The sequence below is a fragment of the Phycodurus eques genome, chromosome 5 (genome assembly GCF_024500275.1).
Source record: "Phycodurus eques isolate BA_2022a chromosome 5, UOR_Pequ_1.1, whole genome shotgun sequence".
Classification (NCBI taxonomy): Eukaryota; Metazoa; Chordata; class Actinopteri; order Syngnathiformes; family Syngnathidae; genus Phycodurus; species Phycodurus eques.
Window position 1 is genome coordinate 30,766,726 of NC_084529.1, and position 17,983 is coordinate 30,784,708.

At 41.8% G+C, this 17,983-nt stretch overlaps 1 protein-coding gene across 2 annotated transcripts in view; it reads left to right on the forward strand.

Annotated features, from left to right (window-relative positions):
• Positions 1 to 6,511: 6,511 nt before the first annotated feature.
• siah1 (siah E3 ubiquitin protein ligase 1) overlaps positions 6,512 to 17,983 on the forward strand; it is a 36,352-nt gene continuing 24,880 nt past the window's right edge. Inside the window, exons 1-2 of one of the 2 annotated variants that reach the window (XM_061677068.1) lie at positions 6,532 to 6,621; positions 7,558 to 7,673. The gene's annotated coding sequence lies outside the window, so the exon portion shown is untranslated. Of the gene's footprint in view, positions 6,622 to 7,557; positions 7,674 to 17,983 lie in introns of both variants that reach the window. The other variant, XM_061677069.1, reaches the window with a different exon arrangement.

Below are 17,983 nucleotides of genomic sequence, written 5' to 3' on the forward strand. Positions count from 1 at the left end.
TGGGAGGAAACCGGAGTACCCGGAGAAAACCCACGCAGGCAGGGGGAGAACATGCAAACTCCACACAGGCGGAGCTGGGATTTGAACCCCGGTCCTCAGAAAAGTGAGGCAGATGTGCTAACCAGTTGGTCAACGTGCCAGAGTGAATAAAAATGGTAAGCAAAAATTGTTTCCTCCACTTTTTTTCCCCTTATCATCAGAATCAGAATCAGAATCATCTTTATTTGCCAAGTATGTCCAAAACACACGAGGAATTTGTCTCCGGGAGTCAGGGGAAACTGGATGGATGGATGGGGATGGAATGCCAAACTGTCCAACTTCAGGTGCATTCTACAGTAGAGGGTCTCATTCCGCTCTATTTCTCCAAGGCATTTCCCCCCACGTCAGTTTAAGGGCCTCGGGTTTGTTCTCCATAAGGAATTCATTAAATCCCTGGAAGGAGCCAGTGAGAGCCAGAGTCAGGAATTTGTGTCGCTTCTTGGATGAGAGTCTGCTGCCAAGCAGAGTTATGTGAGGAATTTGCTGATGACAGTGGGAACAGCGCTGCCTCTCTGTCACCTTTCTCGCTCTTGTTTCTTGAGACCTCAGCCTATCCTCCGTGCACGCATCCTGCTCGAAACCTCTGTCTGTGGCTTTCCCCCACAGTTTTCTTCTTTCCCCTGGGGATTACAGTAGAAGGATTTAAACAATACATGTGATGTTATGTCCAAGCAGAAATTCAAATTCCAGCATGCCAGAACAGCTTAACATTCACCGCGATTTGGATCTCCCCACGACCACCAACCCCCCACCTCCATTCTCGTTTCTGCTCCTACTACTTTCATTTTATATTCATGATCTGCAATGCAACAAGTGTAATGACCTTACTCCTTAGAATAGAATAGAATAGAATAGAACAGAATCACCTTTTATTGTCATGCACATGCATGCATGCACACGGAATTTGTTCTCTGCATTTAACCCATCACAGTGAACACCTACACAAGTTAGTGGAACAGACTGGAGTAGTACAGTAACCCCGGGCAGCTGAAGCGCCCGGGGTTACTGTTGCTAAGTCCAACAAGCTTTCAAAACCAACTTCCACACGTTCTTCCTGTGTGGCTTTTGCAAGTCCTCCTCGCTTGCTTGCGTGGGCGTTCTCTGGGTTCTCCGGCTTCCTCTTACATTCCCAAAACATGCCTTTTGGGTTCTATGAATACTCTAAATTATCCGCAAATGTGAGTGTATGATTGATTGTCTCCATCTACCCTGTGATTTAGCAATGACCAATCAGAATCAGAGTCAGAATCATCTTTATTTGCCAAGTATGTCAAAAACACACAAGGACTTTGTCTCCGCTAGCTGGAGCCGCTCTAGTACGGCAACAGACAGACAATTGACAGCGAACACTTTTGAGACATAAAGACATTGACAAGAACAATCACTGAGCAATAAAAGGTTGCTAGTAATCTGGTAATGCCGTTAAAAATGATCATTTTTGGGGGGCAATTGTGCAAAAAGATGCAGAGTCCTCTAGCAATTAGAGCAGTTTTAATGACTAATAGAACACACTGCCACCTCACAGTTCTGAGAACCCGGGTTCGAAACCCAGCCTCGCCTGTGTGGAATTTGCATGTTCTGCCCGTGCCTGCGTGGGTTTTCTCCGGGTACTCCGGTTTCCTCCCACATCCCAATAACATGCATGGTAGGTTAATTAAAGACTCTAAATTGCCCGTAGGTATGAATGTGAATGTGACTGTGAATGGTTGTTTGTTTATATGTGCCCTGTGATTGGCTGGCGACCAATTCAGGGTGTACCCCGCCTCTCGCCCGAAGATAGCTGGGATAGGCTCCAGCATGCCGTGACCCTAGTGAGGCTAAGCGGTACAGAAAATGGATGGATGGATAATTCAAACTAGGAATTTGCTAATGAGTTGACAATGAAGACCTTCACATGCTTTCTTGTTCCATTGTTCCAGCCACGTTGTGACTATTAGCTGTTTTCTTCGGCCATGTTGTGCGTACTAGCTCTTCCTGGCCATGTCGTGAGTCCATTCCGAGAAAGAGAAATTCGAGTGCAGCTGAACAAAGATAATTGTGTTCTTCCTTTTCTTTTCTGTCTCTCTCACTTCGATACCATGAAGGTGTTTCTTTGCTTGCTCTTTAGTAAGGGGGGACAACTCATCATGACTTGTACCTTTTCCTCTCTTTTTTCCTTGTAATAAAAAACCCACAAAGACAAGATTGCTTCCTTACTTATTCTGTCAGAAAAAGATTTGCCAAAACAATAATAATCCCAATGGTGAAGTATTTTGCCATGTCTGGGGAAAGTTGGAAAGAATACATTGTTAGGAAACAAGTCTTTTTCCACAAAGATTACAGAAGGATCCGACACCTGAACACCTTCTTTGCCAGAGATCATAAATCAGGAGGAATATGGGGAAGGGCCTATGAAGAGGTGACGAACGTGGGAGAATGGAGTAACTCAAAGCGTGACAAACGTTTGCCCTTTCTATTTGTAACTAGTCTCCCTCGACCCTCAGATTTAGTTTAAAAACTTTATAAGCATTTGTGTGACTTGTACCCCTCTTCTTTCCACCATACACTGTCGTTTGAGACGTGTAAGAACATTTGCTTCACTGTCACTACTTGCAATAACTACTTGACAATTTTGAGACGTGTTAGGGAAAGTGAGGGAATGTCTGTGTTATTTTCAAGCATTATGTACGCATACCTCGATACCATGACCGAACTTACCCAAAATTAACGCAGACGCTACAGTGCAGACACTTTTCTGTTTGCTTCGCCTCTGTTTACATTTTTCTTGCCGATAAGCTTGTTTTTCTTCTCCCAAAGAAATTAGAAGCAGCAACTCCTGAATATTTTTAAATACTGTGGGACTGTACTTTTTTTTGTAGATACGGTCAGTTGTTGCCATATTCCAATATTTTTTGATACCCCCTTACCATGACGTGAGCGTGGCCTGCTAATTAGCATAATCCTGCTATTAGCAACGAGACCAGCAACAAGAGTCCTCCATTTTCCATTGAAGACTATCACAAACTGCTACAGAAGAGGGCGCTCCTGGATACGAAAATACACCGTCTTGTAGTGCGTGTGGACGTAAATGGACAGTTGGAGAGTGAAACCACTCTACCGATGTCTCAAAATGGTGAGCAGAAGCATGCTAACAGACAGCCACTTAGCTCCACAAAGAGGACGGATATGGACTGTGGAAACGGTAATGGAACATCCAGCAGTTCTCCCTGGAATTTACTGGGAGCAAAGCCTAAACATATGGCACAACATCTAAAAGGGAAGACAGCACACCAGCAGATTACAGAGGAATCCGGCTGGCCTGCGTTGCGTCCTTCTTCAAACCAGAGAGAGCGGCCGTGGACGGTCGCAACACCGAAGGGCAAGAAAATTGACATCAGACTTACAAATGGATTTGAGGCACTTTTAAAAGACCCTGGCCAATAATACTCATCCCCCACCACCACTGAAAGGTATGAAACTCAATCATACAAGAAAAAAATGGCCCCCCCAAACGTTAATAGTTGGTGATGGAGCTGTCAAGGATGTCAAACGTTTTTGCATGGAGAGGAACACCAACGTTCTGTGTTTTACCAATGATATGGTGTCTGATATCTCTAAAAAAATAATAATCCTGGAGATCACTAATGAGCACCCAATTATGAAATCTGTCATTATACACAAGCAGCAATCAGAGGTACTGAAGCGAGATTTCATTGATCTTCTAATGAATGTGCAATGTTTAGATGCTGAGGTTTTCATAAGTGGACCTCTCCCAGTGGTACAATTGGGAGATAAACGTTTCAGTAGGCTTAATCCATTAAATAAGTGGCTCAAAGAAGTGTGTACTGCGCTATCCGTGAGCCTCATTGACAATTTCTGCATTTTTTGGGAGCGCAGACATCTTTACAAGGCAAATGGTTTCTGTCTAAATAGGCAAGGGGTTAAGTTATTGGCTGCCAACATTTTTTTACTGCGTACGTCATTCAATGGCCCGAAAGGAAAATATTGGCCTTGTTGACGCGGCCGAAGGACAAAAACTGCAGGAGTCTCCTGTTGTTCCCAAACAATAGGAGGAACAAGAGATAAGGCGACACGAGGCGCAGATGGAGTCACCATGGTCACCCAGACAATCAGAGGAACGAATGAGGAACGAGATGAGGCAGCACTTTGAATCTCCCACACCCCTCCCTGCCCCATTGGAGGAAATGGCAAAAACTCACTCTCGACTAGCCTAAATGCCCTGTTAGATGTGACGGACAGGATGAAGGCTATTGCCAATATTGGAATCCAACACACACCACACCAAGATCTTCCTCCCACCCCCCCTCGCCTGAATCCAAAATCCATTGAAATGTGAAGGGTCCTTCCTTCACCCATGAATAATCTTATCTCCAAATCTGACTGAAATGTGGGGGGTCTTTTCCAGAATAAGTCAGACCCCTATGGAGATCAGGCATTTTGTATCCCTGTAATTACAAGGGACAGAAAGTTGGTCAAAGAAATATGGCACAAAAAAAGTAGAACTACAAACTTAGTGAGGATAAAATGTGAATCTATCAAACCATTGTCTCCAGTTATCTCTGCAAGACTAGCTCTTTTCAATATCAGGTCACTGAGTAAAAAATCAATGTTGATTAATGACATCAACGTTTAACCTATGGTCGAGACTTTTTGCTGCCAAATGAAAAGCGGTTAACAGAAAGTAGCTGTAACACCATCCTATATGAGGCAACACCAGCATTTTTGTATTTTATGAACAAGTGTCAAATAGGGGGGAAAAAAGGCGGTGGTATTGCTGTTATTTTTAAGTCATTATTTTAGTGTAAAGAAATTATAACCTTCAACAAGGTTTAGGAGTGTGTTTATGGGAATTTTTGTCCATTCTTCCAGGAGCATATTTATGAGGTCACACACTGATGTTGGCCAATAAGGCCTGGCTCACTGTCAACTCGAAATCAACCCAAAGGTTTTTCTATCGGGTTGAGGGCAGGACTCCGTGCAGGCCAGTCAAGTTCATCCATACCAAATTCTCTCATCCATGTCTATGGACCTTGCTTTGTGCACGGATGCACAGACATGTTGGAACAAGAAGGAGTACTCCCTTAACTGTTTGAATGTCCAAAATCTATTGGTATGCTTAAGGATTCAAAGTTCCTTGCACTGGAGCTCAGAGGCTAATATTTTGTACAGATAGCCCTCTTCCTGTTCCAGCATGACTGTGCATCGATGCACAAATCAAAGTTCATAAAGACATGGATGAGAGAGTTTGATGTGGATGAACTTGACTGGCCTGCACAATCCTGACCTCAAAACCCTATCGAACAACCTTTGGATGTATTAGAGGGGAGACTGAGCCAGGCCTTCTCGTCCAACATCAGCGTGTAACCTCACAAATCCGCTTGTGGGAAAATGGTCATAAATTCCCATAAACACACTCCTAAACCGTGTGGAAAACCTTCCCAGAAGAGTTTAGGGTATTATAATTGCAGGGTGGACCAATGTCATATTAGACCCTATGGATTAAGAATGGGATGTCACTTAAATTCACATCTGAGTCAAGGCAGGTGAGCGAATACCTTTGGCAATAAAGTGTATTTCGTAGGGCGTGAAGAACTCCTCTCAGAGAAGGCTCCTCGGGTCTAAGGTTCTCTTATCACCACTTTCCGACATTAAATTTGACGGTGAATCTGTCTCCTCGGACATCTTCCCACCCGGTTTGAGGCTGGCCGCGGCTTGACGGCAGGGGCCCCCGACGGTATTTTGCAGACTCCCAAAGCGAACCTGCAAATCACTTTCACCTTCCAAATTTAACATAGAGGAGTCGGGGCTGATAAGAAATGCCTTTTTTATTCTACAAAAACTGCATTAGCGGCACATACTCAAATGTTCCGAGGAGTTGTCGACATTAAGGCAGGTTGTATTTGTGTTCGCCACATGCTTCACATGCATGTATCCATATCCAATCATTGAAAAGTGTCGTTTGGAGACTTCAAGGAACGTATGCAGTTTAAAGTGACTAGTAGTGCGATAATCTGGGACAGTGTTGATTGTGCAAATGTTGCAGATACTCCTCAATCAGTGTTCAAATGGGGCAGTTGCTACTCTGGCATGAGTGTCCAGTATTGGTCAACAACAGATTTGCAAATAGTGCAGCGTGGCGAGACGACAGTGAGTGCACGAGTAATATATAATTGGCCCGACAGAAATGGGACAACAAACTCAAGACAAAGAAATTGGCCGCATGTTGCAATGGAATTGTTGGTTAGCTGTTTAAGACGTTGATTGCAAGAGGGAAGAAGCTGTTGGGGACTTGCCTTGTGTATGAATAGTGCTAAACAAACCAACTGGGCGAGCCTCGTGAAGGTACAGAAGAACTGCAAAACTTTCCTTTTGTGCGAGCTTGTGAGGCGACGGCGCGTGAGGGGCGCGCTCCCGAGGCAAACTTCAACAACTGTGCGCGCGCCCGAGCGGCTGCTGCTACTATTTAGCGCCTGGCGTCTTGCCTCTGCTGCTCCACGACCAGACTGCGGTGAGTCGCTGTCGACCCCCTCGCCGCCTGTTCGTCGTTTTATCCGCTGTGAAATCCAGGATATTTCGTCCGAGGTAAGCTCCCTTGTGCTGTTGATGGCGAAAAGAGGGGATGTTTCGGGAGTGTGAACGAGTGTGTGCGGTGTGGTCAAAACAACAGCGGTGTTAGCGGACTTTAGCTTCCCTTCTATTAGCAAAGGGGGGGTGAAGCTAACATAAGCTAGCCTTGTTTGCGAGCTTCACATGTCAAATTAGCCTTTAATTGTGGCGTTCAAATGCACGTTACCCGTTACTTCTTGGGAATGGAGATGTTTTCGTTTGTTTGGGAGGTAGTAGGCTTGCTAAGCTCACAAATAGTCGATTTCGTGAGATGACAGGCTAAGTAAGGCTGCTGCTGCTGCTGCTGCTGCTGCTGCTCCTGCTCTCCGTCACGACGAGGCCTTGTGTGGCTGTAACACTAGATAGCTACGAATATCCCGAAAAGCACGCATCATTTGGACTTGGCTCAGTTTGAATCAACCTAAATGCATGTTTTAGCGTGTCTGGGTTAGTTACGAGTTACTTCTGTGAGCGAGATGGGGGGGAATAAACACCGATTATTTGGTTGTGGTTGCCGTGAGTGACCTGGCTCCGAAGTGGAGGCTTATAAAGTCAGCATTAAGCATAAACTGTCATTGAAACATCTCCGTGCTGGAACATAGTCTGGTCTCGTCCATTTTAATCGGCTACTGTGAGCAGAAGTGGTCGTAACATGCGGACCTGGATATGTGTAATGATGAACATTAAGCACGGGAGGTATATTCTCGGCTGAATTTGGTCATTTAGCGTCCTATGCTTGTAGAGATTAATGCTTCTGTGTAAGAGAATCTTTATTTTATTCAATGCCTCAGCAATAATACGAGCAACAAACAGTTGTCCATGCTTAAGATGGACGACATTGTCATGCTTTTTGTATGTTACTGAAATTAGATGGGCTAACAATTATTACATTATTGCTTTTATGTAATTTAGAAAAGACGTAGCAGCAAAGAGGTGGCATCAGACTGCCACACTACTCTCCCTCTTCATTTGGCTCACGAATAACTGTTCGTGATCAGCTGAGTAGGCTGTTGCCATAACAACACTCGGTGAGTCAAGCATCAACAGTGGTGCTTTAACACTGCTTGAAGTGTTTTGTGTGTGTGTGTGTGTGTGTGTGTGTGTGTTCCCCGTCATGTGACACCCCAAAAATTGCAGCAGCAATGATTTGTCTTGGTGTTCGTATTCTTGCAGTGGCAATATACCTGCTTAGATTAGTTGTCTGTCACTTGTGCAATGTCTTGTAAGGCAACACAGGGTTGTTAGTAATGTAGCCAAATTTTGTTGTTTGCAAATAATAAAACTGAAGTGAAATTAAAACGAGTATATGTTCTCTTATACTTGTTGAATTACTGTTTTGTTTTTTAAGCAGCCAACAGTGTAATGGATGTGATTTAGTGATGCACCAAATTTTCACTAACTGAAAATTTTCAGCCGAAAATGACCCAGTAGTGCATTTTCTGCATTTTCTGTTTCAGACTGAAATACTTCGGTCACCAAAATAAAACTGCCGAAATATAATGTTATGACGCAAGCCAAAACCACAGCCAGTACGCGGTTGTTTAGGCTACGTTGTAAAAACCAAAACAACACACATTGCCCAACCTCCCTGGTTTGGATACTACAGTGGAATGCTTGTTGCACGCTATTTTGTGTCGCTACAGCTAATGCGGCTAAATACAATCCCGAGCTACAGAGGTGAAAGTTGGCTTCGTGTCCAGTGCCAACACGGCATCAGTCACTAATCATCAAGCAGAGTCTGTCTGTAATGGTGGCCCGGGGCCACTTTGCCGCTGTGTCGGGCCACCACCGACATATGGACACTGGCCGGCTCGGGCCAATACAAATTAAAAAGTAACTGAAAAATGCTGAAAATGGCCCAAAACTGCCTTTTCGGTGTCTTTCTGAAATTCTTTTATCACTGTAACATCCCATCAAGGACAGGATGTGATTACGTAAGGAGAATTTGCGACCAGCATCGCCTGACTGGATAAACGGGCATGCTTTTGGGTTAGCCTCAAGACAATAGCCAAAGCTAACGCCGCTAGCCACATGCAGTAGCTCGTACTTTGCAGCCTGAAGAATGTTAATCTGCCCTCCCTGTGTGTGCTTTAAGCTGTTTATTGACACCCCAAGGTGGAATTTACTGTAAAACTAAGCACACAACAAAAAATTATTACCACATATCTTATACGTAAATAAAGACACACCGTTTTAGAAATCGCCAAATTAATGCTAACAGTCAATGAAAAATGCTATAGATGACCTAGCTTGACTTGACATTTGGTCATGGGAAGGATTTACCTTCAAATAACGAATATTCACACACAAACGGCGTAGTAACACATACAAGCAGGAAATATAACAAAGCTCACGGGCATATATTCTTTTAAATCTGTGAAAATACAAGTTAATTACAGTGTTACCCACAGGACCGGAATCTATTTGTGGTGGTGGGTACCCGCAAGCGTTGGTGGGAGGAGGGGTTTCTCTTTTTGTGCATCATTTATGACCCCCCCCCCCCCCAAAAAAAAAGTCTGAACTGGGTTTTAGTGGAACACTGTACTTTTCTTTTAATTGAAGCTTAGAGTAAAATACATTTAACAATAAATTAATGTTAAGTAAAAAAAAAACAAGAAATTCAATAAAAAATGACATTCACTAACTCAAATTTTATTGTAATATCAAACGCCAAATAAAATAAATTTCAATAAAGTATGATCCATTACCTAAATAAGAAATAAGGTAGGTAATAAATCAAAAGAAATAACACGTGTTACATTTTTCTTGCAGAGTTTGCACTGTTCACTAGAGTATTGTATTTTACATGGCTTCCTAAAAATATATTGCAAAGCCTTTTCAAAATTTAAGTCCACAGGATCATGTCCATTAACAGATATTTTGAAGCAAGCAGCCAGGTGTTCTCCTTGTAAACATTTGCGGAGGTCTGTTTTCACCTAAGGATTAATTGAAAATGTAACTGTTAAAACTGGACCAATAAAAACAGGTTTTGTTTGTTGTTTTTTTGTTTTAATCATTAAAATGATGCTCTTACCCTATTCATTTTTGAAAAGTGAGTGAGTGAGAGAGCTGCTTACTCCTTGCGGTGCTCTATGTTAATATGCTGGCGGTTCCAAGTAGTCTTTCCTGTAAACTTCGGCTCCAAACTCAACAAGGTCCTAGCTTCCTGGGCCTTTCTTAGCTGTACACTTGTGTATTCTGCACAATTGACAAAAAATCTCTAAAAATGTAGCAATAATAAAATAAAAAAACGTGAGGAAACTGATGGCTGGAACGTGGTTATTAATAACTGAAGATATAATGCAGCTACTAAATTTACAGTGTTGTGTCACATACAGCCGTGACTTAAACGGAGGCATTTTGAGCCACTCTGGGTCACCAGGTCTCACCTGTTGCTTCTGAACTAGTAGACTCGACAGTATTTTGGCTTGTGTCCTCAAGATGATGCTTTTTCATGATTTGCTTGAAAGAATTTTCAATATTCATCTGTGTGAATGATGCATCATTCGCGTCAAGTAATAAGCAGAACCGCTCCATGCAATACGAACATAGCACGAGTGTTACTGGTTACTGTGAGTGTGACTGGTTGGTTGTTTGTATGTGCCCTGCGATTGGCTAGCGACCAGTTCAGGGTGTACCCCGTCTCTCGCCCAAAGATAGCTGGGATAGATCCAGCGCACCTGCAACTAGGGTTGGGCATCGTTTCAATGCAAGTGATTCCGGTTCCGATTGCGCTTCCTCATTTCGATTCCGGTTCCAAACGATTCTCAATACCGATTCTTTTCGGGGGCTGGATCAAAAACGTTTGCATGGTTTAAATAAGGGGTGTTCAAATTATGAACATCCGCATCTTAGCAGCCTGCTGCATAAACTAAAATGAACGTTTTAGTCTGGGTTATAACCAGTATCAATATCAAACCTATGAACTAAAAGGCAATGTGTGTGGAACTAACCCTATTGACTGAATATTCATTATTGTTTCAGCTAAAAGTTAAATACAGCGTTGTTAAAATAGTTATTTGTGACTGTTTTATCAAGTCAAATGGTTTATGTGCAAGTTTTAACTTGAATTCCTGTTTTTAGCATGTAGCCTTTTATATTGAAGGGTACACACCAGAACTCAGCATTTTGGCATGAAAAGTAACTTCACACGACAGTGGTGAATTTTGACAACGAAAGTAATGGAATGCAACGTCATGACCCCCCCCCCCCAACATGGCCACCACTGAGACACGACAGTCGAACTGCAACAGCGCTGGCCTACCTAGTCTTCATATCTATGGTTCGGAGCTTGGGAGCGCTGCTGGAATACACTGCTGTAGATGGAGGATTTCCAGGTTTTGAAATAACTTTAAACCAAAAAGGATGAAAACGAAGTGGTTGCAATTGCTGCAAACGTGGAGGTGGCCTAATGCCTGCATCAGACTAAAAGACAAATTTGGTCTATCCAGATTGCACTATGTTAGACTAGTGCAATCTGGTGACATAGGGGCAGCTGTGCCCAGTTGGTAGAGCAGGTCGTCCAGTGACTGAAGGGTAACTGGTTCGAATCCCGTGTATGACTGTCCGGATGTCGAAGTGTCCTTGGGCAAGACACTGAACCCTAATTTGCTCCCAGTGGGCCTGGCAGCGCCTTGCATGGCAACAGTTGCCCATTGGTGTATGAATTTGAGTGGGTGAATATGAGGCTTTGTAAAGCGCTTTGGGCACTGTGATAACATAGATAAAGCGCTATATAAGTGCAGCCCATTTACCATTTAAAATCTTGCTGGTCAGACAGTGGCCACGCTACACAACATGTATTGTCATACCACCCCATTTACGATCACTGGGTTTTATCTTGTCAAATCAAGCACTGTCGGGGAGGCGGAACCAGAGAACGTGTGACCGGTCAACGCGACAGGATACACTCGTTACCGTGGCGACGACAACAACAATGCACCGCTTCAATGTATTGTGTTGGGGGGGAGAACAAAATGAGGAAAAACGTGTGGTGGTCATCACCGGTGCTCGGGAGAGGACGTTTATTCAAGGATTGCTTGAGCTATGTTCATGTACTTTCAACATATGGCTCGCAAGCAGGCAACAAAGCTATAATTAACCTAGCAAGCAAGTGCTAGCACAGTTGTATGTAAACATGCCAGCGTTCTGTCGAATCGTGCTCTAAAGCTTCAGTAAACTTTGGTTTGTGCGTGTGAATAATTGTTGACGACAGCGACCAAGTATGTAGACAACGGCAGGCACGGGTGGCGATGCGCCAGTCACAATACGCAATCCTATTGGTTGAAGTCAAGCTGCGCTGTCGTTGTAGTAATGTCACACGACATGGACGATATAAAAAAAATCTTACATGCTAGACTTTTAATTTTGGTGTCGTAGGGCCAAATCGTTGGTCGTGGATTATGTCACACTACAAGAAATTTTGTCGTTCCTGACAAAATATGTCGGGCCCGATCTAGGAAATCGGCTGCGATGGCTAATCAGGGCGATATCTGGGCTAAAATCAATAAATGAGAGGGGGAAAAAAAAAACGACCAGTGTAATTTTGCATCAGCTCCATCTCAATCGATGAATCAATGAATTTACTTTATTTATCCCCTGTGGCAATTTTAAAGTTATGAGGCGTATCATTATTTAAAAAGGACAGCCTAAACAACAGCAAAGGCGTACACAAAATCTAATCCATAATTTACATTTGATATTATGTTAAACTGGAAATGTGCGAGGCAATTCTCTACCTCATGCGTCGCTCTGTTTCCTTGTCTCCAAATTGTGCGTGCGGATGGGTTAGTGTCCCAGTTCGGATTTATTTATTTATTTAATTATTTTTGATAGGTCACATACTTTTCACAGGAACTTGCATACACATCTGTCAGGCGATTTCTTTGTGAGTACGCAGTGTTAAGTGGGTGTCCAGGGCTGTAATTTGGAGCACGTTGTTAAAAAAATAAAATACTCCATGCATGCGCAAAAAAATAAATACTCCAAGCATGCGCAACAAACTGTTCAGTCTCCCAAATGAAGCAGTCTCTGTTGGTATACACTGACCACCCACAACATTGTAAACCCATTTCTACTGCATTGTACGTTCTGTGTTTGCCATGGGTGTACTTGACCCTTCTCTCTTCAGTTTGGAGAACACTAGTTGAGTTTCTTATTTTTTTTTCCATTACAAAAGAGAACGGCCTCAATTGTGGCGGAAAACTGCTCTTGCGTCAGTAAGGGCATAAGTGGGAGACGCACTAACAAGCAACAACCAAGGAGCGGATTGGGTTATTTTTCCATAATCTAGCTCAACTGTATGTTCTCAAATAAAAGACACACTATGACCGTCAGGTCGAATAAAATGCTACCTCAGTTCCAGTCACTGCAGCTGACCTTACACTGCACAGAACACTATTACCTTGGTGTTCTGGGTAGATTTCCACCTGACTTTCAACAGTCAAATCAATTATTAAAACTGCCTTCTACCATCTGAAGAACATATCCAGACTGAAGGCTTGCATGTCTCAAGCAGACCAGGAGAAGCTAATCCATGCTTTTATCTCAAGTAGACTTGACTATTCTAATGGGCTTCTGACTGGGCTACCCAAAAAGAGCACTAACGTCTTTACAATGGCTTCCAGTCAGCTTTAGAATAGATTTTAAAGTTCTGCTACTGGTCTATAAATCACTGAAGGGTTTAGGTCCTGAATACATGAAAGAAATGCTAATGGAATATAAACCCAGTAGAGCTCTGAGATCGACAGACTCAGGTCAAATAGTGGAGCACAGAGTCCAAAGCAAACATGGTGAAGCAGTATTTAGCTATTATGCTGCACACAAATGGAATAACATGCTAACAGAAGTGACATAAGCACTAAGTGTGAATGTTTTTAAGTCCAGGTTAAACTTTTTTTCTCCTGCTCTTAAGAGCATTTCCACTTTTAAATGACATTTCTTGCACTGTATGTTGTTTTAATTATACTTATTTTTTTCTCTTTGTTTTAAATGTTTATAAGCAGTTTTTGTCTTTGTTTTTAAATACTTTTAATCATGTAAAGCACATTGAATTACCGTGTGTATGAAATGCACTATATAAATACACTTGCTTTGCTTATTACTTTAAACCTTGAATAATCTTGAACCAAAACACAATGACATAACTACAAGTGTCGTGTGTTGCTAGAAAGCAGTGCAAGTGTGATTTGAAAATTAAAACAAAAATTAAAAGTTTGCAAACTATTCAAAGCTTATATCCATGCCAAAGCATTCCGGGCAGGCTTTTCTCTTTGGCTTTGCGGATGACAACATTCTAAGTGCATGACAGTGACTTAAAGCTTTAGTGGCAGGCCTCACCACAGTTGTCAGTCGCCCATCACGTACATAGTGAGCAAAGGAAAGTGTAGTTCATGTGTGGGGAGGGGAAAACCCTGATCATGGTTCACAACTAGCGGGTGAAACCAAATATTCAGGCCTGCTAAGTTATCCATCGTGATTACAATATGGTGAGAAATGTTTTATGTTTAAAACTGTAGCCCGCTGGCAGCAATCTTACAGCCACTTTATAACTGACATCATGTAAATGTGTTTGTATCTGTATTGAATGAATGATCATGTGGATGTGCAGCTGCTGCTTGTGTGCTTGGTACTCAGATGTCCTCACAGAGCCTATTTTGTGACATCTTCTGCCCTATGGATGGGGGGCTTTGTTCTCATTCTTCTCCATTCATCCATTTATTTTTTCTTTGCTCATGGCTGAAAGTGTCTTAATGAAATGTGATTATTGCTGCTTGACAAATGCTTTGGTTTGATGATGCGCGCATGAGTTGTCAGCTGCGACGTGTATATAAAATGATGCTGATTAAACTAGTTGGTGACAAATTTCTGCAGACGAGAGCCCTGCATGGAAGCCACACAGGGCGCAATGCAGCGACTGAATGAACAGGGTTTGGCAAAAAGTACCAGCAATTGTCACATTGCCTAATAAATAGTAGTATTTAAAAAAAATAAAAAAAAGTGTACATGTACCTTTTTCAATACAGTGCTGTCACTGTAGTGGCGTAACGATTAGGCAGGGTCCGAAATTAATACTCGGCAGGCGCCAAATGCGACTAAAATGGCGAGTGGATCTCAGAGCGCTACCTGCCACGTTGCGAGTGAATGTTTGTACCAACGCACACAAACATACACGCACCAATCATAGTGCAGCGGTGTGTTAGGGATACACCTAACAAACTTTTGCAAAGTTTGCAAACTTTTGTTTTCGTTAGAGATACACCTAACACACACACAGCTCATTTCAAATTCAGAAATGGCCAATAAAAACAGACAAATACTTTACTTAATATTTTCCTGGAGGATGCATTTGGGATAAGCATTTGAAGTTGGTAATAGTGAAAATTGAAGTGAAACAGACAATGATTTTAGTCAATTATTTTCCAAAATGAGAGTGCTTAAAGAGTAGGATGCTATTAATGTGTCACAGCTCGAAGCAGGCATCAGGTGCAGGTGGAGATGGGCCTGGCTCAAGTTGGAGGTCAAAACAAACAAGCAAAGAAATGAGGCAAATTAAATTTGTGCATCAACATGTACTGGAGCGGTGTAAATGTTTTTCTGTGTGACGAAAATTTATTTTGCCTTATTGTACTCTTTCAGAGTCTTCCAGATTGCTTAATTTGTTATAAAAACAATAATAATAATTCTCTGCCGGGGGATCCCCCATACACCCCTACAATGTTGTATTTTGGATCACATTTTTCATGCCTTTTAGTGTTTGCATGTCTGTAACTGAGGAGTGTTGTTGCCTGATCGAACAACCCTCCAACTATGCCTGTCACGATAACATATTTTCCCCAAAACTTTCACGATAGGCGATTTTTTTAATGCCTCTGAAATCATGGAAAAGAAGGCCTGCCTGTATAATTCTTTTTAATGCATTGTTTTATTTTTTGCTTTTAAATCATTATTGTTGTAATAATTATAATTTCCTTTCTTGTTTCACTATTAAATAGTTTTTCTTTACTCTGTGATATGGATCCCCTGAGTCTGAAATGAAGAATAAAGAGCTGCAAGACCATCATGGTTTATTTCAATTATAATCGGTTTAGAAGCCCAAACAGAATGAAAATGCTCCATATATACACCTCAATCAGAATAAACAGACCGAATCCGAATGGAATATCATTGTTTCACAGCGGTGGAATATTCCTTTTGCCAAATCGATCAGAAGTAAATTTTCGCCATCTATACTGTCATTCAGAATAGTCGGGAAAAGCTCTGTCTGCGCATGCTTCGTCTTGACGTGAATGGGTGGTGACATAGTTTACGCACGATGCAAATATTGCGGCTACCAACGGCGCTCGTATGCGATGATCTTGTTTTTAACTACCTATAAGTAGGGTTCGGCATCGAGAACCGATTGGATCCGGCACTAACGTTCCGGTTTTCACGGAATCGTGAAAATGAAAAAATTTGACTTCAGAGTTTCGATGCCTGCAGTCTGCCGACCCCAAAGAAGAAAGTGGCAAAAACCAACAAAGAATACGTTTCTGCCAACATTGAGAGGCAGCTAACAAGGTAAACGGTTGGTTGCACTTTTGCACTGATGGTTTTTAGCGTTTATTTTGGTCTTCAAACTAATGTGAGAGCTGATGACAGAATAATAATTAAAAAAAGCTTAATTAACCTTGAGCTAAAACTTCACCAAAGGTAAAACTAGCAGCTTTACATACCAATGAATTTGTTCAAAAGTCACAAAAACGTATCACAAACACGAACCTTGTTCCTCATCGGTGGGTAGGTAATGGAATCAACATTTTGTAGCATTTGGCTCCGTTCATAACTCTTTTTCTTGTATTTTAGGTTACTTTGGTTTTCAAAATTCACCGGTGTCGTGTGAAGTTAGTTTTCATGCCAAAATTATGAGTTCCGGTGCGTACCTTTCAAAATAAAAGCCTACAAGCTTAAAAAAGGAAATCAAGTTTAAACTTGCACATATAAAACATTTGACGTCACAAAACAATCGCAAATCACTATTTTAACGATGCTATATTTGACTTTTAGCTGAAACATTAATTAATGAATATTAAGTCAATTGGGTTAGTTCCACTCCCATCGCCTTTTCATTCATAGGTTTGATATATTGATACTTGTTATAAAGAAACAAATGTTCATTTTAGTCTAAGCTGCGGGCTGCTAAGAAAATGGAAATTTATAATTTGGACAACCTTTATTTAAACCATGCAAACTTTTTTGATCCAGCCCCCAAAAATAATCAGAATCGAGATGTCAAAGCCATGCTACTTACTAAGCTATCGTGTCATGCAGTCGCAAAACATCGAATTAAGGGATTTTGTGATACAGTACAGTTGTCACATAGGTCTGGCTGGAACTCCGTTTCTGATTAATCTGCTTTAATAGACTTTTCATGACCAGGGTTGAAAACAGAATTGGCAAAATCCGAATGAATCCATAGACAGATATTTTTGATGATTGATGGATAATGCGATAAATCTTGAAGTTTCCAAGTTGCGGTCTACTTCTCCCGCAGAAAAGCTTTCCAGTTACTTCCTGTTAGGCTGCTACGTGAGATTTTCCAAATTTGGGCACACTGGATCCGGGTGCCTTTGTTGTTGCCGCTCTGACGCGCCGTCCTTTCACATAGAGCAAGGGCGGTGTTTAAAAGAAAAAAAGCATTCAGACTCATGGTATCGCAGGAAGATTTACGGTACAGGTGGGGTGAAGAGGCTACAGCAGGAGAACCAAAAGACCCCTCTTGCTAACCAAGTCCTTGTCGATAGGCTTTAGTAGTTTCTGTGCAATTTCCCACAGGCTTTTGTGAAAAACACCTCTTCAAATCATATGTACCGTGCACTTCCATCCTTTCCATACAATATTTTCATTCTGTACGTCCAAAATACTATTATTGCTGCAGCAATATTCATGTCTGTTCACTCGTTTAAAAGTATTTTTTTATTTATAGCATTAGAAATTGGATACTGCATACTATCAGTAATTTCTTTGCTTGAGTCCAAAAATTCAAGTCAGGAACACTCTTAAAGGCAACGCATGTTTAGAAACAGCCAAGTAACAATAAATAAAATAATCATGGGAATCCTAGTCCCTCTTTTCATCCGCTAATTGATATTGTAGAATGATTTTATTTTTCTGAGCGGCCACGGTCTCTTCCAGTTGAAGAGAGGGATGTACCATATGTAAGATTTATTTTTGCATTGATGTCTGTATTTGTATCGAGTGGACCTATGTTGTTTTTCCATTTTTGGGACGAATTGAATGTGCTGGCGGAGGAATTTTTTTGTAACGAGGAGTTTCTGTCTGTCTAGCTAGCTAGCTCATC